This window comes from Gorilla gorilla, chromosome 2 (genome assembly GCF_029281585.2).
Source record: "Gorilla gorilla gorilla isolate KB3781 chromosome 2, NHGRI_mGorGor1-v2.1_pri, whole genome shotgun sequence".
NCBI lineage: Eukaryota > Metazoa > Chordata > Mammalia > Primates > Hominidae > Gorilla > Gorilla gorilla.
Window position 1 is genome coordinate 50,486,783 of NC_086017.1, and position 23,275 is coordinate 50,510,057.

Genomic DNA, 23,275 nt, shown 5'->3' on the forward strand with positions numbered 1-23,275 from the left:
GGCCAGAGGGCCCAGAGGAGCGCTGGCCTTGCCTGAAGCAGCAAGGCTGGAGGTCCTTCACACTAGATTAAACACGGATCACTTGGAAGGCCCTTGCAAGCCCAGCCCCCTCTGAAGGTCACTGATCCTGAGTGTCTGGCACTGAGTTGTAGCTGCAGCCAAATGGGAAGTGCCTGGTCAGAGGTTATGTTGGCATGGTGTTTACAGAGTCAGTCCCTGTGTGCGGAGACACAACCCAAAGCGGCCAGGGCTGGTGGAGAAATGCAGGGCCGTCAGGAGATTCCAGAGGCCATAGTGTGATCAGGATGTTTCTCGCTCTACAAATTTTCCTGAGCCCTGGCTCAGGGCCTGGTACTCTGCAGGGGCCTGGGATCAAGAAGCCTCTCTTAACTGCCCAGCAGGGGTAAAGACCCCTAATCCAGGATCACGCCCAGCTTGAGGGATGGGAAGATACCTCCTGCCGCCCTACTCCTAGCTTGGCCCTATAGGCCGGGTGTCTTCCGGGCTGGTATGGTCCAGTTTGGGTACTGGAGCTGCAGTTCTATTATTCCATCTTCCCTGAGGAGAGGATCTTGGTGTTGATGGCCAACTGCACATAGGGCCATGGAAGGAGCACCAGTGTCCAATACCAAAACTGGATAAGCCAGTTGCATCCAATGGGTAAATCTCTTAACTTCTCAATTTTTCACCTGTGAAAGGGATTGACGTCTCTACCTTGCAGGGTTAATGGTTGAACGGGACAATGTGTGTAACGCTGAGGCCCAGGCCCAGCTCAGTCTTCCAGCTATAGCCTGGCACCTTGTAGAGGAGCATTCTCCTGCCACCCTGAGCTGGATGGACAGAAAAAGTCTTCAGTGATGAGCAGAGGCCTGGCTGAGCCATTGGCCCCGGGACTTGACTTGCTTTCTGGCCAGCCTGAGGCTCATGGCCTGCAGGGGGCAGCAGCGGGACGCACCGCCTAGGCCAGGTCTCCTGGCCCGGCTGCTTGGCTCTCTCTGCAGAGTCTGGGATGGAAAGTTCTCCTGTGCGCAGTGAATGCAGCTTGGGTCGATTTGTTTTTAAATGGGTAATGTTTGCAGTTCTTTTATGCAAGCCCTTCACATCTGGCATTCAAAGAAGATAATCAGTCTAGACTATCAAACCCGATAGCAGCTTGTATGAAATTTGGGTCCGACTTTGCAGTAAAAGTGCCTCCCTGCTCCACGCCGGCGCTCCCTCCCTCTCCCTCCTTCTCTTCTTGTGACCTTTTATCTCAGCGGGAGCCCTGACTAGAAAGAGGGTTCTGGAAATGTGGTGTGTTTCTCATTAAGTTTCTGCAGCATAAAAGTCACGTGATGCAAAGCTTTTTTTTCCCGTCTCCTTTCTTTCCCCTACGTATCTACAGTAACTCCTGCTGCTTAGGTTCCATTTAATTTGAGATGATTGAAGGCCGAAATCTTGTTGATACGAAGATTTAAAAAAGTCTGTTTCTAGGGTGCTGGTGGTATGTTTGGTTCATTTTTCCTTGGCAGCATGTTTTCCTTGGTGGTATGTTTGGTTCATGTTTCCTTGGTCAAACAATTCCAAATAAAATCGGTCCTCTGCTAGGGACCAAACAGCCCCTTTTCTTTTCTCTTTGCACATCTGTAAATTTCTTTCTTTAAAACTTGAGGCTCTGACTTGGGAAATTTTCATGCTGGGTGGCCAGACTTCTGAGAGGGCCCAAAGGAACCTTGTGGGGCTGTGAGGAGTCTCAAAGCACTAGGAGGGCCACTGCCGTGAACAGCTGCTCTCTTCCCTGCATCTGTTGAGAGACTCTCATCTGAGCCCAGTGGTCTGTGGCAACAAATGGAGACAGAGAGTAAGAGAGAGCGAGAGGTAACGAGAGAGAGAGAGAGCACCATAGGTTCTGACAACTGCTCGAGTCTCCTTTATCTTCTCCTGGGACCAGAGGCTGCAAGCCCTACACTACCTCTCTCAGTATAAAGCCACAGGTTAAAGTTTGTGCAGCTGATGTCTCAAAATAGGCCCCCAGCTTCATGCCTAAAGCACAGTTTCGTGAGAGCATGAATTGAGTCACACTTGTGCAAGTGAGCGTTACAGTTACATTGTTGGTGCAGACCAAAGGTCCCTCCCTACCCACTGCTCTACAATGCTCAGCCACTGGCCTCCTCTTCCCTTGGGCCCCTCAGCATGGTCTTCAGCAGCTGGGGGAGGGGCCAGCCTTGCATCTTCCTTTGAAAAACAATGGGGTCCTGGAGTTCAGGGGTCAGTATCATCACTGCCTCATAGTCGTTGAGGGGCAGACTTGCCCACTGGGAGGCAGATCCTCAGGTGATGGCTGTCTCAATACCTGGCTTTTTGCTGACTTTTGTCCTTCTCTTCCCCTCCTGCAGCATCATTTCACCCTCTATTACCAACATTCACAGAAGCCTTTACGATTCAGCCCCACCCGCTTAAGCTTTAGTTCTGAACAACAGAAGAGAAACGAGGAGAAGAGGTATCCATTTCTAGTCTGACTGCCATGAACTCCCTGGGAGACCCTGGGGAGTCCCATCCACCATCTGCGCTTGTCCTTGTCTTCACAATCTGGGGTGGATTTGAGGTTTGCTCAACTCCCTTTCAGGTCAAAGAGTTTGTAGTAGAGGTCAGGAAACAATTGCCTGGAGAGGTCTGCTTTTCTTTCCTTCTTTTTCTCTTTTAGCAGCTTAGTCAATAAATTTATTGTCTTTATCTGAAAAATTCTCATAGAAAATTGCTCGGTTTAGCTCTCAGCAGGCTGTTCTCGAGCTGTGATGAAGCTTGCCTTCTTTTGAGCTACCCAGTGTTTCTTCTGGGCAAGAGACGTTTTGGGATGATTCCACCTTTTCTCTTTAGCTTCTTTCTTGGGCTTCTTTTCATAACCTGGATTCTCTCATATAGCAACGTGGGCTTTCTTACACATCTCCTCCATCATGTATGGAGTTATGCTGTTCTTTATGTATTGAGAAAACTGTTTCTTGTAAGATCTTCAGCTTCTTCCATTAGGTAATGCATGTAATCTGCAACATTCTGACCCATGATGTGCTTCTTATGTACTTCTGCATTAAATGCCTTGCTTTCAGAATCATAACCAGGGAATCTGTTATTGTGTACTGTGAGAGATAGAGAGGCCTCCATTCACAGCCCCCTTCAGGGCCCCCAAAACTTTATTACTAGTGGTGGTTCTGGCAAGGCCTGCCTTCAAATAGCAGGTAAAATCACCCAGCTGACCATCAATGTTTTCCACGTTGTATTCACCTCTGGTCACCTCCACTTGGCCTTCATAAATCTTGTCCATGCCAGACTTACTGAGAAGCCTGCAGGCCAGCAGCAAGCCAGTACAATATGCTGTAGCATAATGTGTCAGGCCAACCTTCACACCATATTTTGGCAGTTCATATGCTTAAGCTGTGCAGACTATCATATCCCCTCCTATACAGGCATAAGCAATCTGACAAATGATATCTCTGTTTGTCACCAAACTATCATCCTGTATTTGGGTGTGTTGTACTTATTTTTATACAGTATCACCAAGCGTTTCCAAGTATAATCTTCAGTTTTTACCCTTCTGTCATTTTCTGAATTTCACTTGGTTTCTCTTAAAGCAGGCCTTGTTTTTGACAACTTTAGCAAACCCGTCCTGTAGAACAGAGACCCATGTTCACAGCTCAACATACCTGCAGGCCTCAGATGCTTTTCTAAATAAAGTTTTATTGGAACCCAGCCACATTCATTCATTTACAAATCAGGTCTGTGGCTGCTTTTGCACTACAATGCAGAATTGAGTAGTTACCACAGAGACCATAGCCTAAGATATTTACTACCTGGCCCTTTACAGGAAAAGTTTGCCAACATCTGGTCTATGGCTTCAATTTTATTTTATCTTTCATAGGGTGAGGCAGACTTGTCCTCAGAGCCACAGGAATTTTATTTTGTGGAACAAGATCTTGGTGACTTGAATAAAACCGAGGAGGCTCTTCCAGGATCCAAGCCATAGAGCAGGTGAAGGAATCTGTATTAGCCTGGGCTGCCATATAAAATTCATCGGCTGGATGGCTTAAACAACTGACATCTATTTCTCACAACTATGGAGGCCAAAAGCCCATGATCAAGGTACTGGCAAGGTAGGTTTCATCCTGTGGCCTTTTCTCTTGGCTTGTAGGTGGACACCATCTTGCTGTGTCCTTCCTCACATGGCCTCTTCTTTGTGCATGCAGAGAGAGAGAGAGAGAGAGAGAGAGAGAACACAAGCCAGCATGTGAGCTGTTGGTGTCTTTCCTTATAAGGACACTAATCCTATTGGATCGGGGTCCCTTCCTTGTGACCCCACCTTGCCTTAATTACTTCCTTATGGGCTCTGTCTCCAAATATAATCACATTGAGGGATTAGGGCTTTAACATACGAATTTTGGGGGAACACAATTTAACTCATAATAGAACTCTAATCTTTTTCTCCGGAGACTTTCTAATTATGCTGACCTGACAGATGGAAAACTATAGCAATGGAGGTCAGAGGTTTGCTCTGTGTCTTCCTGAGAGGAAGACTTTTGAGAAAGTGATGCATTGAGGAAGCGCTCCTTGGGAGATTGGTAAGGGAGTCGAGGCAGGGCGGGGGGAGAGATAGAGTGAAGTCCTGCAGGGGTAGCTTCCTCCTGATCCTTCAGGGGAGCTCTGAAGTGTGAGTTACATCTTGGAGTCTGACGCACCTGTGTCTGTCAATCACTGGCCTGGGGCTGCCTTGGGGGGATGTTGGCTCCCAGGCATTTCCAATCTCTGCAGGTGTGGGCAAACTAGCTCTAGCCACCTGAGGGCAGTCCTCTAACAGGAGTTGCAGTTGCAGGCAGCAGAAACAAGATCCCACAGAGGCCAGGAGGGCAACACACAGCAACTGTAAAAGGAATTGGAGGGTGTCTGGGTAGAGTGTTGACTGTGTTGCCACATCCCACAAAGAAAAGTCAATAATAAAGGGTATATCGAAGACTGTCTAGGCTTATTCCGATAAAACAAAATTTGGCACATCTGTGGGAAGGTTCTGTGTTTGAAAGTTGTCTGAAGAAGGGACTATACCTTTTGTATTCTTGCATTCCCAAACCTGGCACACAGTAGGTGCTCAGTTAGGCTTGAAGACTTCTGGTAGAGTGGGTGACTGGATGCCTGCAGGGGGCTGGAGTGATGGATAGCACGCTGGGGTCAGGTTTTAGAGAGCTAGCCTCTGTCCTGGGCTTCTCCTCACAGCTTGGGAATCCACTCTGGTCCTGACGTCTAGGAATGGGGGAAGTTTGGCCATTTGACTCCAGCAAAGGACTTTTCTGTGTTTGGATCTCAAAGACTTTCCTCTCAACACAGGGGAGTAGCCTTTCGGTGGAGGACAGTGGGGTGGGTGGGAACAGATGGTTTGCATGTAGCACAGGTGGAATTTTATTTCTACCTTGATTTTATACACATCTTAGAACAAATTGAATGGTGGTGGCTGATTTCATGCATTTTTATGAGTTTTGTCACATCGCCTAAACTTTTTTTTTCCTTTGGGAGAATTGACCTGAAAAACTATTAGAAATAATGAGAGTTCAGTAAGGCAGCAAGTTACAAAATAAATGTACAAAAATCAATAGCTTTCCTATTTCAAACAGTAGCCACTTAGAAAAAAATAATGGAAAAGAAAGATCTCATTCACAATAGAAACAAAAGATATTTATCACCTTGCAGCAAACTTGTAGGAGATGACACATGTACTGCACTTCCTCCCTCTGTCCCAGGCATCCTTCTCTGGTGGGAGAGAGAGAATTGTTATGGCTACAGCTTGGATTCTGTGCCCCTGCCCCTCAGACCTTTGCCATAGGAGGATTGGGGGCCAGTGTTTCCCTGGATCCCTTGGCAGGAGGTTTCTGCCTCTTCTGAGGCATGTTGAAGATGTGAGCTCTGGGCAGCTACCAAGAGCCCTCTGAGCATGCTGGTAGCCCACTGTGGTTACTGCAGGTGGTTACCCTAGCTTAGAGCAGTGACTGGGTCACAGGACATTAAATGGAGCAGGGAGCTATAAAGGTGATGCTGGTTTCCTGGAGTACCCACTGACTCTGGAAAGCTTCAGGGTTGGCTGCTTCTACCAGTCTAGGGGGTCTCAATGATGATCAAGCTGGCTGTGATCAGTGTGGGTGCAGGGCACAAAAGATATTGGTGGAGGTTTTTCCGGTACCACGATGGTGTCATATCTGGGATGGGAGTAGATTTAGGAAGCAATCCAGGGATATTTTATCCCAGAAACATTCTAGGGTTAAATAGGACGACCTCTCATTGAGTGGAAGTTTTACATATATTAATATTAATCAGGATGCTTTTCCTTTGAAAATGGCAGAAAGCCTAGTTTAGTCATCCAAGTCCTACCAAAAAACCCCAAACAATACAAAGCAAACATATCCCATCTATTCCTCCTTGATGCTGTGCACACCAGTTTGGCTGCTGACTGCCAGCCCCTGCAACTCTGCCTGAGGAGTCTGCTTTGTCCGTTCTCACAGTGGGTCCAAAAATGAAGGGTACCAATGAGCCCTGGGAAGAGCCTGACATATGGATAGGTAGGAGAGGGGGATGAATACCCCAGCTCCTTTGCCTCTTGGATGGCGTGGCTCTGAGATGTGTCCTCCACAAGGTCTCCCAGAGTTCCCGAGAGGGACTGAGCCTAAGTTGCCTTTTACTAATTAATTAATATTTATTTATTTATTTATTTAGAGACAGAGTCTTGATCTGTCACCCAGGCTGGAGCACAATGGTGCTATCTCAGCTCACTGCAACCTCCACCTGCTGGGTTCAAGCAATTCCCCTGCCTCGGCCTCCCGAGTAGCTGGGATTACAGGTGCCCGCCACCACCCCCAGTTAATCTTTGTATTTTTAGAAGAGATGGGGTTTTACCATGTTGGCCAGGCTGGTCTCGAACTCCTGGCCTCAAGTAATCGTCTGCCTCAGCCTCCCAAAGTGCTGGGATTACAGGCGTGAGCCACTGCGCCTGGCCCCAAGTTGCTCTTTAGGAGTTACTTGCTCAATGATGCACCCTTTATTGGCTGCCTTCTCTTGCCCTCACTTTCTAATTACCTTACTGGTGTTTTCTAATATTACTTCTCAAATAAACTCTTTGCCTGTCAATCCTTATTTCAGGATCTTTCTTTGTGGTGGAGCAGGGGCTCAACTGAGAGAGAGAGAGGGAGAAAGAGAGAGGGAGAGAGGGAGAGAGAGAGAGAGAGAGAGCGTGAGAGCAAAAGCAAAAGTACATATAATTGGAGTCCAAGCATAGCTTTGGCTTCAGGTAGGACTGGACCCAGAGGACTCAAGCAATATCTTTAGGATGATCAGGTCTTCCCATCACTTGATTGTGCTTTCTTCTCAGGTGGACTCTGTCAACACAGTGGATCTCAGCAGTTCCAGGCTTAAAGTCTTCAAACTAAACTACCCTAGCAGAAAGAGGAGAACTTGTTTTTGTCCTAGGATATCTTAAAATTGCAAACCACTGGACTGACTTGCACGCCTCTAAGCCCATCATCGAGGCCAGGTGGATGGAATACTTTGTGTACTAGTCAGGTTTTTCTAGAGGGACAAAACTATTTTATATATATATATATATATATATGAGTTTATTAAGTATTAACTCACACGATCACGAGGTCCCACAGTATGCCATCTGCAAGCTGAAGAGCAAGGAGAGCCAGGTCGAGTCCCAGAACTGAAGAACTTGGAGTCTGATGTTCAAGGGCAGGAAGCATCCAGCAAGGGAAAAAGATGTAGACTGGGAGGCTAGCCCAGTCTTGTCTTTTCACGTTTTTCTGCCTGCTTTATATTCTAGCTGTGCTGGCAGCTGATTAGATGGTGCCCACCCAGATTAAGGGTGGGTCTGCCTTTCCCAGCCCACTGACTCAAATGTTAATCTCCTTTGGCAACACCTGCACAGATACACCCAGGATCAATACTTTACATACTTCAGTCCGATCAAGTTGACACTCAGTATTAACCATCACACTCTGATTGGCCAGTCCTGATTCATGTGACTATGAATCCCTTTTATGTCCTCCTCTGTACACTCCCATTCCACTTTTCCCACACACTCTAGTGGTATACAATGGAGAGAAATCAGAAGCAGGGACGAAGCTCCTGTGTTTTGGAAGTAGATAAAGACAGACACATGTCTGCATGCATGTGCTGATGTCTAATTGTGTAGAATCTGATCACTTGCTAACTATCAAACAATATTGGTGAAATATTCAAAGAATCTGTGTGTAAGCCAGACCACTCTTTTTTTTCAATGTTATGAGACAAATAGAAAACAAATATCCCAGCTGAAGTCCTGCATCTTACTTCTTTTCATATGAGTGATTTCTGTAGAAGAGACCAATCTTTGGCAAGAAAAACAGAAGGTGAGAGAAAAACTAGTATCTAGAGAGTTCCTAGCTGTATGTCAGTGATTGTCTTAGCACTGTATGGTTGTGACTTCATTTGACATGAAACCTATAGTGCTCATTTTATAGGTGGCCACACTGAAGCTGGATGATGTTAAGTCAGGTGCTGAAGAAGGCTCAGAGCCTGGACTGTTTGACCCCTCAGCCATGGTATTTTCACTATTCTAGATGTCTTCCCTCAGAGAACAGTACTGGGAGAGGGAAGTCTGCTCTGCTCATTCTGTGAATGAAATAAACCCTCTTCCCGCTAGTCTAAGTACTATGATGTTAGAGAGGAGACATTTTAAACAAATGGAGCTTCCAGTCATACATGGTGTAAGAATTAGAAGCACTCCATCAGCACTTGTGAAATCACAAAGAACTTAATTTAAAAAAAGTAATTTGCTCATATCCCGGCTGGAGAAGCCTGTCTATGTAGTCCACAAAGCAAACAAAAGGAAAAAAATACAGATTACCTCCCTGAAGGCAGGACTTTGCTTGAAAGTGTTATGATTTTGTCCCCTGAGCCTAGTACGGTGCCTGACACATTATGAGTGCTCAGTATATATTTGGTGACTGAATAAAAAAATTGCATACACATTAATAGTTTTTTTAAAACAATACTACTTTCTAAATATCTTTCCATGACAATGAATAAATCATTTCATGATGGTTGGAATGGTTAAATTTATTTAACATTTTATTGGATTAACTATTTATACTTGTTTGACATATTTAACTATTTAATTCCCTCTTTTTGGATTGGTAGGCAGTTCATATTTTTGAGGATAGTAAACAATGCTATGAATGAACATCGTTACACTTAAGCTATTACAAATTTTTCAAATAATTTATCTAGGGTATATACAGAAAAGAATTGCTTAGTTAAATGGCATGCATGTTTTAAGCCTTGTTTTGGAAATACACAGGCAAATACATATCCATGTATAATAAGCAAAAATGTGATTTATTTTAAAAATTAAATTATCACAGTCTTCAGCTAAACCTAACAGTCATATCTTAGCACATTTAGCAGTCTGAAGTGAATTAGTTAATTTTTATGGCTTATTGTTTGAGGTAAGTGGGCCACTAGATAAGATTTGAAAATCTGTTGCTTGCTTTTTATTTCCACCGTACTGTTCTGTGAGTCTTTGGGAAGTCTCTGGAGAGTCTGAGTATCTTGTCTTTGGGTCTGCAATGCCATGTCTCATGTAGCTTATATCCTGTTTTGCCTCCTCTCCACCCCCAGAACCTCATTAGTGTCTCTCACACAGAGGATTCAGATTCCAAAAATATTTGTGGAATTAAGTGTTGGCAAGAGAGTGGGAAACCCAGACTTGCGCACACTGCTGGTGGGAGTATTTAATTGGTAAAGCCACTTTGAAGGCAATTTGGCAGTGTCTATTAAAATGTGCGTACCCTGTGATTCAGCAATTACACTTCTCCATGTCTTCTCAAGAGAAACTTTTGCTCATGTACAGATGTGCACTCAGCACGGATCATAATAGTGAAAACCTGGAAAGAATCTAAATGTCTATCAATAGGGAAACGATTGAAACAAATTTGAAAAGATTCTACGCTGTACATTAGTAGTTAAGGAGAATGAAGTAGACCAGAGACAAAATATTCGGGTCCTGAAGGCCAGATCCAGGCCAGCAAAAATATTTTATTCACTTTACATAGTATTCCCCTCTGCCCCTCCTTGCCATATATTTTATAACTATTTTAGCAAAGTCTATTCTTGTTATTTGGGGTAGTTATGCTTTATAAAGTCACTGCGTACACTGAATCAGGGGAAATACAGGATTAGATTCTTGTGAACCTCTGGTCACATTTTACTAATCAGTCAATACATTACCTTGTTTAATGTGTCTTTTTGTTTAAAGACACCTTATTTAGTATATATTGTTGAGTCGTTAACAATGAACTCACAGCCAACAGGACTATAGTTCATACCTGAACAAAGCCTCTCTAATACACAGAAGGCACATCACAGCCTCCTTGCTCTTAGGAACATGAGACAGCACTTCAACACTATGCTGGGGGGCCGTTTGTTTTTTGTTTTTGTTTTTTTTTCCTTTAGATGAAGTCTTGCTCTGTTGCCCAGGCTGGAGTGTAGTGGCGCGATCTCGGCTCACTGCAAACTCTGCCTCCTGGGTTCAAGTGATTCTCCTGCCTCAGCCTTCTGATCAGCTGGGATTACAGATGGCTACCACCACGCCTGGCTAATATTTTTTGTATTTTTAGTAGAGACAGGGTTTCGCCATGTTGGCCAGACTGGTCTCGAACTCCTGACTTCAGGTGATCCACCCGCCTGGGCCTCCCAAAGTGCTGGGATTACAGGCCTTGGCCAGGGGCCGTTTTAAACAGCAAAATCACCAACAAAAAGCACCAAGATGGAAACATATGGCATTAAATACACCACAAAAAGGACACTTGTTTACATTTATGTGAGCTGAAAAAAGAAGGCAGAGCGTTCCCCTTGTTCATTCTGGGCTGGTAACATGCACATTGGGCAACTCAAATATTTTGCTGTTTTGTGCATGTCCACAAATGACATGAAAACACTGGGAATATGGATTTTGAGGTGACAAATAAACTTTAGCAAGTAGGCAAATTTGCAAATACAGAGTCATAAATAATGAGTATTGACTGTATATATTTCTGAAATATAAGGACTCTTTTAGAAACATCTCAAGTACCATAATTACTCCTAGATTCCTTAGTCTTTTTTCTTCATCTTTGTGTATAAACTGGAGATTCCTTAATATTATTGAATATCCAAAGTGCACAGTTTCCCAGTGTCTCACTAAATATCATTATGAATTCCTGGATTTAAGCATACTTGGTAAATTTTAATTCATGATAATGATGATGATTATGAATTTTATTTATTATTATTTTTAAACTTTTATTTTAGGTTTGAGGATACATGCTCAGGTTTGCTATGTAGGTAAATTTTATGTTACAAGGGTTTGATATACAGATTATTCTGTACTATCTGTGCTTCTCAAAAGAATGGGAAGAACCACCTGAAAAATAGTCACATGGTCTCCAAAACTCGCAGTGAAATTAATGAGGGACTGATGGGCATGACTCCCCAAATTTGGATGATATGGTTTGGCTTTTTGTCCCCACCCAAATCTCATCCCGAATTGTAATTCCCACATGTCAAGGGAGGTAGGTGACTGGATCGTGGGGGTGGTATCCCCCATGCTGTTCTCATGATAGTGAGTGAGTTCTTAGGGGATCTGGTGCTTTTGTAAGTGTTTGGAAGTTCCTCCTTCATTCTTTTCTCTCCTGCTGCCTTGTGAAGAAGGTGCTTGCTTCCCCTTCACCTTCTGCCATGATTGTAAGTTTTCTGAGGTCTCCCCAGCCATGTGGAACTGTGAGTCAATTAAATCTCTTTCCTTTATAAATTACCCAGTCACGGGCATTTCTTTATAGCCGTGTGAAAACAGACTAATACATTGGGTCTGAATCCCCAGATTCCAACATTAAAAGTCCACTGGAGAGAGGTGGTGCAGTGAATGGGTAAAAAAAAATAAAAAAGAAAGGAGAAAGTGTAATCATTCTTCCAACAGGGCCACTGCTCTTCCCTGGGGAAAGAAACTGTTGTGATGAAGGTGAGAGCAACAGTGAGTGCACCATGACATAGCGCAACCAGCACAGTTTTAGAGCCAGATATTACCTGGGTTCCAATTGAAGTCTTACTTCTTACCAGCTGCTGACCTGAGGCAAGTTGTCTAACTCATTGAGCCTTAGTTTTCTTATCTGGACAATGAGAATAATTACTACCTCACAGAGTTGTTGGCAGATAAAAATCATATATGTGAAGAATATGACACATAGTAGGTATTTATAAATGCTAGTTAATGTTTGCTGTTTTTTTTTTTCAATATTCAGTTTCCTTTAATGACCCCCATCTCCCTGAAGGGCAGGTGCAGGCAGGTAGGCAATGGCAAGAGTTGCTCGTTTGATGATTTTGCCCTGACTGAAGGCTTGGCCCACATGCTAGAAGGCCCCCTCCCAGTAAAAGTACTCTCAAACCAGTGCCTGGGTCTCCTTGCTGCCAGGATCCAGTTTCCACTATGTATATGACTTGTAGTCTCACCTGCCAATCTGGACTCAGCGAAAAGGGAAGCTCCTGGCCCTGGAAGACCCAGACTCAGAGCTGCTGTTGTTGGTTCCAAAGAAGACCCTGACAAAAACATTCTTCCACAGCTTGGCCAGTCACTAGAATATTCCAGTGATGAGATTGCAACTCATGAAGATCTGGGTGAGTTCTTCAAGGAAGTGATACTCTGAGAACCACAGGAACCAGCTGTCCTTACTGAACTGCTCCCAAAAATATGGCAGCACCACAGAGAGTGTGTCCTCCTTAGAGTACCTGCACTGAAATTTATCCAACACAAAGGTACTCTTGGATGGTAAGTGAAGGGGTCCTTGGCCTTGGGCTCAGCAGCCAGCACCTGCTCACATTCATCCATCTCCTCCTCAGAAGCAGGGGCAGCTGCCTTTTTACCCTCTTTCTGCTCAGCCTGGGGCTTCTGCTTCCCTTCCTGTGAACACTTCCTTTTCCATGGGGTGTCCTGTTTAGGGTGGCTCTCTGCAAACTTTTTAGCATCAAACTGGGCCATGTTCTCACACAGATTCACTTCCCCGCAAACAACCTGGAATTGGGGCTGGTTAATGCAGGTGAGGAACCAGCGGTTGGTATTGGGGAAGGCCTGGTGGAAAGAAGCCTCCAGGACCTGCTTATAGAGCTACAACAGCATGCAGACAACTGTGATATCAGCCAGTGGCACTTGTTCACCCACCAGAAAAGTCCTCATCTTCAAGTGAGCATGCAGCAGCCCCAGAATTCACCTAATTTCCTTCTTTGCACTCTCAGTGGCCTTTTTGTTATGCTGCATGATGCCCACAGTGAGGAACACCCAGGTACTGGCACTGTATCGCTGTCAGCAAAGCTCACCCACTGCACCGCTTGGGCTGTTGCCGCTGGAGTACTTCCCTGCAGCTCCTCATAGTAGGCAATGGCATTGCTCTCAAACACACAGAATCCATCATCACCCTCAAATACTGGAAACTTGCCGGCAAGAAATTTGCAGAGAAATTCAGGGGTGTTGTTGGTTTGGCCAAAGTGGGAGTGGGGTGGTGCGGAGAGCACGTGGACCTGAGACTCGCTGTACTGAGTAGCAATGATCACCTTGAAGGCCCTCAGGTTTTCAGGATATGAGTACAGGGTCCCAGCTGCCATGGTGATCCTGCAGAGAAAGGGGGTGTTGCTGTTATTTTTATCATATGCCTGATTGAGGCCCTCTGAGGAAGGCCGATAGGCAGACTTTCTATCACCTATGAGCGAGGCAGTGGGGAAGGGAGGCAAGAGGAAAAGACATTGTGGTCAGGTGAGTCACACCACAGTGGTAGGATGGGGCTGAGAGTTGAATTCCTGGCCCTTGGTCCATAGCTCAGTCTAATTAAAGGAGCCAGATTCTTGATGAAGGTGATGCTGAGTCTTTGGCTTTTGGGTCTGTACCACAACGAAACAGAGCACCCCTTGATTCTTAATTTGGTCCCTGTTTCTTAATCCATTGCCTAAATGATTAAAAAAACAAAACAAAACATACCAGCCCTGGGGACAGGTACATGTTTTGCTCTCTGACCCTAGGCCACCTTGCCCAGAGAGGAGGCCGAGCACTGGGCAGCCTTGTTTATCTGGCCTCTTCTCATCTGGGTTGTGGCTTTATCTGGATAGAGTCCCCAGCTGTTGACTTATGTTTCTCCCCCATGCACTTCAGGACAGAGAGCTGCATCCATTGGGATGGAGCATCGCTATTGAGTGACTTCTCTGGCCTTCTTAGGACACATTACCCTTAGACTATTCAAGTGTGTGTTTGTGTGTGGGACCAGGACAGGGTGGAACAGAACTCTAATTCAGATTAATAGGAGGTCTAAAAGGTGAAAAACTCCATAAAGAATATGAATCAGAAACAAGAATCACTTCACAAAGAGACTCCCTTTCCCCTTTCTCTTTCCCTCATTCTCTCCATTGTTTTGATAAATTTGATGCTCACCCCAGCTATGGCATCATGGTAAAGACTTGACTTTTTTATATTATCAGTTTTCCCCATAAGATGGAGTTATTCTGAAGAACTGAGCTACCCAATGTGAGCTAGTATGGACTAGTGGCAAAGTCAGTGGATTTGGGTACAGATGGCCTGAGTTTGTGTCCTGGCCCTGTAACTCTGGGGATGTGAGACCTGGAGTAAGTACCCACTCTGAGCCTAAGCTATCTTATATATGTAAATGATCTTGGTTTGCTTACATTTTCTAAGTGCCTCAATTTTTTTGCAATACTTGTGTTCTGATTGAAACTGGAACTGTGACATGTTTTGAGAGTGAATAAATACTGAACATCAATATTGAAATGTTAGGTGATTATAATCATGGCTTGGAATGTTCTGGGTCATGCTGTTACTGAGGAATGGTTTTGCTATCCATGTGCATAGAAGTCAATACTATGGGATCAGCTTTTGAGAAAGGAAAAAGCTTTATTGCAAGTAAACTGGCAAGGAGACAGGAGGCAACGTTCAACACTGTCTCCCCGAGCTGCGGTCTAGGGGCAGATTTTAAAAGCAGAGAGTAACAATGAGAGAGATAGGAAAATGCAATGAGGCATGATCTAAATTGGTTTATGCAAAGAGGTGATGCTGAGTCCTTGGCTTTTGGGTCTGTACCGCAACGAAACAGAGCACCCCTTGATTCTTCATTTGGTCCCTGTTCCTCAATCCAAGCACTTAGGTTCCACCTGTGGTTGACTTTGTTATTCTGGCTGGCTCTGGGGTCACAAATTGGGCATGCTGGTTCATCTGGGTAAGCTCAGGTTATGTGACCTGCAACCTGGGAGTCCACTGCACTGAGAAACAGCTCATTATTTTGTTACTGACAAAGTTGAACCACATCGAAGTGGTTCTGTGGTTACAATGTCAGGATGTCAGAGAAAAGGCCAAAAATGTTCTGAGGTACTATGTGGGGAAGATCCAGAAGAACTGCAGATTTTGCATAAGGAAAGACAAATCAATGTCTCTCATTTTTAATGTCAAGAATCAGAGCACTGAAAGAATAAAGATCTCACACAATATGGACTACGGAGCATGACAATGGGTTATTCTTGGCAATCCTAGAAATCACAATGGGACCCAAACTCTGCTTTTCTATATTTGTCCTGCTCAAAAAGAACAACACTGGGGGCCATTGATGGCCAGGTGCCTAGGATCAGTCTTCTTAGTGCCTAGGATCAGTCTGCTTAGAGCTAGAGTTTCATCCAACAAAGCCACTGTTTCTGCACTAGCGATGTCCTGAGACTGTGGAGAGCTTGTTGTTTGAGAGGTCCTACATTGGGTGGGGACGTGAGGGGAATGGGAGAGTTTCAGATTGTTCACTGTTTGACTGTCTTCTCATAATCCACTTCTGCTATAAGAGCCTGGGAGACCGGCTATTAATGGGGAAGGGAGGGTACTATATACAAACTTTGATGGACTCGGGTTGAATCTATGGTAAAATGTGCTTACTGGAAAGTGAGGACTGTAGGAACTCTGAGTTTAGCAAAAGGCAGTGACTGGAAAGAACCTGTGTCCTTGTAGATTTCAGTATATTGAAGCTAAACCAGGAAAGGGAGAAAGCAGAGGTTTTTGGATTTTAGGTGACTTGTCAAAAGCTTCTTCAAAAAAGCTTTGTTATTGTTGTTGGTGCTAGGTCTTCTGACTCTGTGGAAGGTACCCCAGCACTCCTGCCCATAGTTCCTAATCCAGGGGTCTTTCGGAACATCTGTCAAAAGGGGTACAAGATAAGTATAATAAAAGTGCTTTGTAAACAGCGATCTTCATGAAACTTTAAACTTGTGTAACCATTGTTAACAATACATTGATCTTCAATGGAGCGCTTTCATTAACTACAAATGAGGTATAGAGAAATCTCTCCCTAATATTTGGTTGCAAGTCTTTGTTGCTGTTCCAAGAAGAAAATTCTCCTAGGAATGTACCTTCGTGGAATCATTTCTGGATGACGCCATTCTCTTCTAAGTGTTTATTGGTGAACCTCTGGAGCAATATTATCCCCAAGATACATTAGTTTGAATAATATCTGACCTCTTATTCTTTTTAAAAAAGGAGAATAATCTTGGTAGTTTGCCTGCCATATGTTGTATGTGACAATTTATTGTCTTTAAAGGAGTTAGAAAAAGAGATTTCTATTCTGGTAAATTGGGAGATTGGAAAATCTGAAACCCTTCTATTACCACACAACTAAAATGATAGATACAATGTAAAAGACATAATTTTAAATGCATGGATGGCCTTGTAAACAAATGAAGAAAGTTTTCAGAGACCAGGGATAAAGTGAGAGTGGGAATGAATAAGCACTGATGTTACTGGCTGTCTGGGGGCATCTGTAGCCACAGACATGGAAGGAGACAAGGCGCCAAGCCTGGAGAGAGTTGGAGTGGTATCTTTTCTCCACTACATATGAAGATATGATCCACAAAGGGCTACACTCTTAGTAAAAAGTAAACCAAGAAAAACCCTCCTGCAGAGGCAAGATGCAAGAAAACTTGCCTGTCTCAGCCTAACCTTGATTCTGGGTAAAGGGGAAAATATATCCTCTATGTATCAGTGGACATGGGTTGGCCCTGGGGTGGGGTTGGTGCCAGAATGCCTTTCGCAAAGTTTGATAGTAAACAAGCTAAAATTTTGATGAATTGGAAACGAGGCCCCAAAAGAGAAGAAACACACATACACACAATCATGCACAAAGGAGAAACAGGATTAATAGCAAGGAAAAAAAAAATGGTAGAAATAAATCCAAATACATTTGTAATCACAGTAAATGTTAGTAGACTAAACTGTTTAAAAGACATAGATTACCAGACTAGAGGAAAAACCCCAAAATATACTATTATAAAGAAAAAGAAGAGGACAGCAGAAGTTTGAGAATAAATAATACTAAAAGCTATAACAGGCAAATAGTAACAAAAGAAAACTGGTTTAATAACACTAATGTCACACAAAATATACCATGATCAAGAAACTATTTCTAGAGATTGATAGTTCTTATATAATAATAAAAGTTTTAGTTCACTAGGAGGGCATATTTCGAATCCACTTATACTTAATAATATAGCTCTGAGGTATGTAAAACAAAAATTAACAGAACTGTAAAATCCCCAGCATAGTAGGATATTTTAACATATTTCTCTCAGCAATAAATAGATCAGAAAAGAAAATATGCAAGAATAAGGAAAACTTGAACAACATAGTTACTCATTCACTCATTCAATATTTCATTGAATGCCTATAATGTCAGGCATTGTGCAAGACACTAAAGAAACAACAGTGACAAATGGGTTCTCTTGGAGAAGTACTTACACCAGGAGATATACTCAACAATGTCCATAGCAGTATTGTTTAATAGCAAAAAGTCTGGAAACAATACAAACAACCATTACAGAATAGTGTATTCATATGCTGAAATACTATACAGCAGAGAAAGTAATGCTACACATTTTAATGGAGAGTACAATCAGAAATATAATGTTGAATAGAAAAGCGAATTGCTGAAGAATTAATACACCATAATATTATTTCTATAAAATTCAAAGGAATGCAAAACTAAGTCAAATGTTTTTTAGAAATATGTACATCTGTTGCAGAACTATAAAGAAAAAGTAGGAAATGTTAACATAAAGTTTAAGAAAGTGGATCCCTCTGTGAAAAGATGATGTCTGCCATCAGGGGCACTAGAGAACTTCAAAGGAAAGCTCCCTGTTGTTCATGTTTTATTTTTCAAGTTGGCACCAAGTAGATTTATGGTGTTTGTTTCATTATAATGCATATACTTCACATACACATTATATATTTTAGTTCATGTGAAATATTCCATAATAAAAATGTGATAGTATCCCTATCCCTAAGGAACTTAAAATTACCCAAGGCAGGTAGAGAAGAGATAAATGAAAAAATATAAATGATGAGAGACTAGGACACCCAAAGATCATTCAACCCAGGGTGATTTTAGAGATTAAAATGAGACCAGATGGCTGCACGGGGGCTGGGGAATACAAGGGTGAGTTAACAAGAGACCTGGTCTTTGACATTTTGAAGCTTGTCCAAAGGGGAATCAATGGATTTCTTTTTTCAAGAGGTTCTTATGTCCTGTGATAGCAGAAGGCATCTAATTTATGCATATGAATATAAACTCTGTGTATGTTTTGGTTATTGCTGTAACAGGTCATGTCAAAACAATGGCATAAGGCAACAATGTTTTTATTATGCTCACAATTCTGTGAGTCAGGAATTTGGGCAGGGTATGGCAGAGATGGCTTGTCCCTGCTCTAAGTTGTATCAGGCCTTAACTGGAGTAGCTCAAATGGTTGGAGATGGTGGGGAAAACTTGACTGGGGCCATATATCCAGAACCCTTGGTTCTATCAGTTGGGTTCCCTGTTTTTTTCTCTACATGGCATCAGTCAGGTCAAAAACACCTAAAATGTTTTCACTTACATACTTACCTCCTGGGTTGTAGAACTGAAACAGCCGGGAGTTGGTTAGGCAGTTTTCCATGCAGCCTCTCCACATGGCTAAGCTTGGGCTTCCTCACAGCATGGCAGTCTCAGCATAGTCAGATTTCTGACATAGTCCAGGCTTCCCACAGAATGAGTGTTCCCAGATAACAGGGTTGAAGTTGCAAGACTTCTTATGCCTAGACTTGGAAGTGATGCAGTGTCTCTTCCACCACATTTTATTGGTTACAGAGCCAGGCTGGATTCAGTGTGTGAGTAAATGTATGTGCATGCATGTGAGTGTGTGTGTGTGTGTGTGTGTGACTATATAAAGACATAAGTACTGAGAGGCCTTATTCGTTGGGGGCTGAGGGGGCACCTTTGGAGACAATCTCTTACAGTGTATGAGCATATATCCCTGAATATGGAGAGAGGAGACAAGAGACAACAGCTGTAAATACCATGAAATTGGTCTGTACACAAAGTCTGTATATGGGACCTAGAGCTCTGGGATTTATTGACTCTCTAACCCAAGTGACTTTGGACTGTCACTTCCCTCCTTTGATATTACTTTGTTACTGAATGGGAGCTGAGGAGACCTGAGCCCCTCCTATTCTCTGAATTTCATTGAAATATAATGATTCATTCATTAATGATTGATTGAGGGTTGAAAAATAATGATATCTAGTTTTATCATTTATTTTTTCATTTATTAGCTGGAAGACTTCTCTGAAGAGGCACTTCTTTTGGTCTACTATTTCCTTACCTAGTGGAACAGTTCCTATAGAAAGTCAGGATTAATGAATAATTTTTTCCTTTATTTACAGGTTTTCAACAGAGGGAGACAACTAGACATTATGAGCCTCTTGATGAAAGAACATACTTCTAAAGTTCTGCCCCCACAAAACCAAACCTGAATCTGATCTTGCCTTTACACACAGCTATCTGTTTATAGGAAATACAGAGGACAGAGGGATATTTTGCACTATACCAAGAGGATGCAAAGACAAAAGCAAGAACAAACTATTAATGGCTTGTGGGAAACTTGATGGATCAAATTTCCTTTAACAAATAGAAAGGGGTAAGAGTGGGGGGTGATGGAGAGAAAACCTATAAACAAAGAGACATATGAAACTAAAAGGCATATGAAATAAATTAAAGAACAGGCACAGGTAAATTATATTGTTCAGGGATTTATCCTGGGTGATAAAACTAAAGAATTGCAAGGAAGCAATTGTAAAGACACATGCATGCATATGTTCACTGCAGCAATATTCACAGTAGCAAAGACCTGGAATCACCCTAAATGCCCATCAGTGATAGACTGGATAAGGAAAAAGTGGTACAAACACACCATGGAATACTATGCAACCTTAAAAAAGAATGAGCTTATCTTCTTTGAAGGGACATGGATAGAGCTGTAGGCTATTATCCTCAGCAAACTAGCACAGGAACAGAAAACCAAATACTGCGTGTTCTCACTTGTAACTGGGAGCTAAATGATGAGAACACATGGGCACTCAGAGGGGAACAACACACAATGGGACCTACTGGAGGGTGTAGGGTGGGAGAAAAGAGAGGATCAGGAAAAATAACTGATGGGTACTAGGCTTAATACCTGGGTGATAAAAATAATCTGTACAACAAACCCCCATGACACGAGTTCACCTATGTAACAAACCTGCACTTGTGCCCATGAACTTAAAAGTTAAAAAAACGTCAGAGTAGTGGTCTTGTTTGGAGAGTGTGTTTGTGTAGTGATTGAGATGGGGCACACAGAAGGGCTTCTCATGTAGATGCAAGTTCTAGTTCATGACATAGGTGTAATTACAGAAGGGTTTGACTTAGAGTAATTCATTAAATTATATTTTCGTTTCATGAGTCTTTGTATATCCTTGTTTTATATTAGAAGAAAGAAAGCTTTTAGAAACCAGGAGAAGCATACTCACAATCTGGAAGCCCCTCAACCTCCCTCCATCCCCCCACATACACATGCTTACCTCCTCTGTTTAGCCTCGAGGCAGTGCTAGTCTCCAGGAAAGAATACATCTTTGGAATTCAGAGACCTGGCTTTGAATTCCAGTAGACTACTTATTAGTTCTAGGGTGACCAACGCTTTTAGTTTGTCTGGGGCTGAGGGGATTCTTGGGATGCAAGACTTCCAGTGCTAGACCCAGGAAAATCCCAAGCAAACTTGGACAGTTGGTCACTCTGAGTTACCCCCTGAGCCTCAAATCTCTTACTTGTAAATGGGGACATGAATCCCTATGGTGTTGAATTATGAGGATTAAAGAAAATGAGAGATATGAAAACCCTGAATATACTGTTATCAGACTGTAAAAATTTCAGCTCAATTTTGCTCATCAATTACTAAACACATATAATTATAGCTACCACATGTAACATTCACTAAGTGAGGCAGCCTTCTAAGTCCTTGCTACGCAAAGTATGGTCCTTGGATCAGCACCACTGGAATAACCCAGAAGCTTGTAAGAAACATAGTTTTTCAGACCCCACCCCAGACCTGCTGAATCAGAATCTGTGCTTTAACAGGATCCCCACATATTTCGTGTGCATGTTACTGTCTGAGGAGCACTGCTCTCAGCATGTGAAGAAACTCATTTAATCCTTAAGACAATTATTTGGTTCACATTCTGATTCCAGAACCTCACCCAGTCTTAGAGTTCCAGTACCCAGCGCAAGGCCTGGCTCAAGGTAATGATCCTGAATAAATGTATATTTTATTCCTTTTCCCATCTGGAAGAGTTGGGAGAGGGGTGCCAAGGGCAAGATCATATCTGGGAAGGATTTACATTCCATAGGGTTTAGAGGGACTTGATTGAACTCCTGAGTCCCAGGGCTTTATCTGTTTCAAGTTTATCGTGGAACAGAGTGAGAATCTGGATTCCTTATTCCAAAGCTCTGCAGCCATTTCTAGTCCATTAATTCACTCAATTCTTCCTCTGCAAGAATTGAGTGAGAATAAGGAAATCACCGGTTTGATGACCCAACCTTCTGTTTTGATAAATGGGTGTGTATGTGGTTGCAAAAGAGCCAAGAGGACCCTGAATGGGGGAACAGCCTTGAGAGCCAACAGCCAGGGAAGAGCTGGTGCCATTTGTAAATCAGTGAATGGATTGCTCTGGGTATGTTTTGAAAGCTCTTGCTCCCCTTCTGGGTTCCTCAGCACTTTCCCAGAGGGAATCATTAATCAGCCTGATCACCTTAATTAAAACTCCCCAACAATTTTATTGGGGATTTATATCTATTTGCAAAAAGCTCAGTTTTCAGCCATTAGGTGCAATGAGCTAAACTCTGAGTCATAGTGGACTCTAGATTCCATCAACACCTCCAGGGCTGAGCAATGCATGGATGACTTTGAAGGTTTTATGTACGTAGAATAATTATTACTACCAACCACCATTACCACCACTACCATTACTACCACCATTACTAAATAACAGCAGCTACTGCTACTATACACCAGGCACTGTGCAAAGTTTTTAAAATGCATTATTTTATTTCATCTTTACAGCTGTCCTATGAAGTAAGAATTATTATCCCTATTTCATAAATGCAGCAATTGAAATTTCAAAAGATTATGTAACATGCTCAGTAGCAGAGATAGTGAATGTCACAGCTGGGATTTGAATACAGTTAGAGTCCATGTCCTTAACCACTGCCTCCCAAGATGCCAAGGTTTTATTATGCTTCTCTCACTTTTGTGACCTCATGGCATTCCCATGAAGATCTTTCTCAACCCTTTCATTGGTAAAGGGATTGTATGTGTTGAAATGTTTTTTGCAACAAATATCTGAGTACGTGTCTCTATCTGGCTTAAACTATCAAGAAATATGTCACCTTACATTATTGAATAATCGTCCAGAGTAAGGTAGCCATCAGAGAGTGTATCATCACAGTGGCTCTGGAGCTGTGCCTCTGTGATCACTCTGGCTGGATTTTTGCCTGCGTGGAGACTTCATCCTCAGAGGGGCTTCTCTCATGGTGCTAGTGTGGCTATAGCCACCCTGGGCTTTTCTTTCATACGCCATAGGAAAACAAAGGAGTGATTACTAGGAATGCTTTTTTTTACAGTGAGAAAATTTCCCTGCCTGAAACCTTCTGAAATCCACACTCATGTCTTAAAGGCCTGAATTTGTTCATCTGCACATCCCTGAACTAATTCCTTAGATCAAGGAAATGCCATGAGCTGGAAAAGGCATGGAAAAATTAAAAGTATACTTTTGTTATAGGTAGGCATAGGATTAAGCTGGTTGGGTTAAAAACAATAAGAGCATCAT

The 23,275-nt window shown here is 42.9% G+C and overlaps 1 long non-coding RNA gene and 2 pseudogenes across 1 annotated transcript; 1 reads left to right on the plus strand and 2 right to left on the minus strand.

Moving 5' to 3' along the window:
• Nucleotides 1-2,743: 2,743 nt before the first annotated feature.
• LOC129532508 (large ribosomal subunit protein uL18-like) lies at nt 2,744-3,805 on the minus strand (annotated as a pseudogene).
• A 92-nt stretch (nt 3,806-3,897) lies between these two features.
• Nucleotides 3,898-20,855, plus strand: LOC134758047 (uncharacterized). Its single transcript, XR_010132798.1, has 2 exons — nt 3,898-4,124; nt 19,802-20,855. It is a non-coding gene; the product is annotated as an uncharacterized lncRNA (long non-coding RNA).
• Nucleotides 12,120-13,677, minus strand: LOC101139886 (elongation factor 1-gamma-like; annotated as a pseudogene).
• Nucleotides 20,856-23,275: the final 2,420 nt, after the last annotated feature.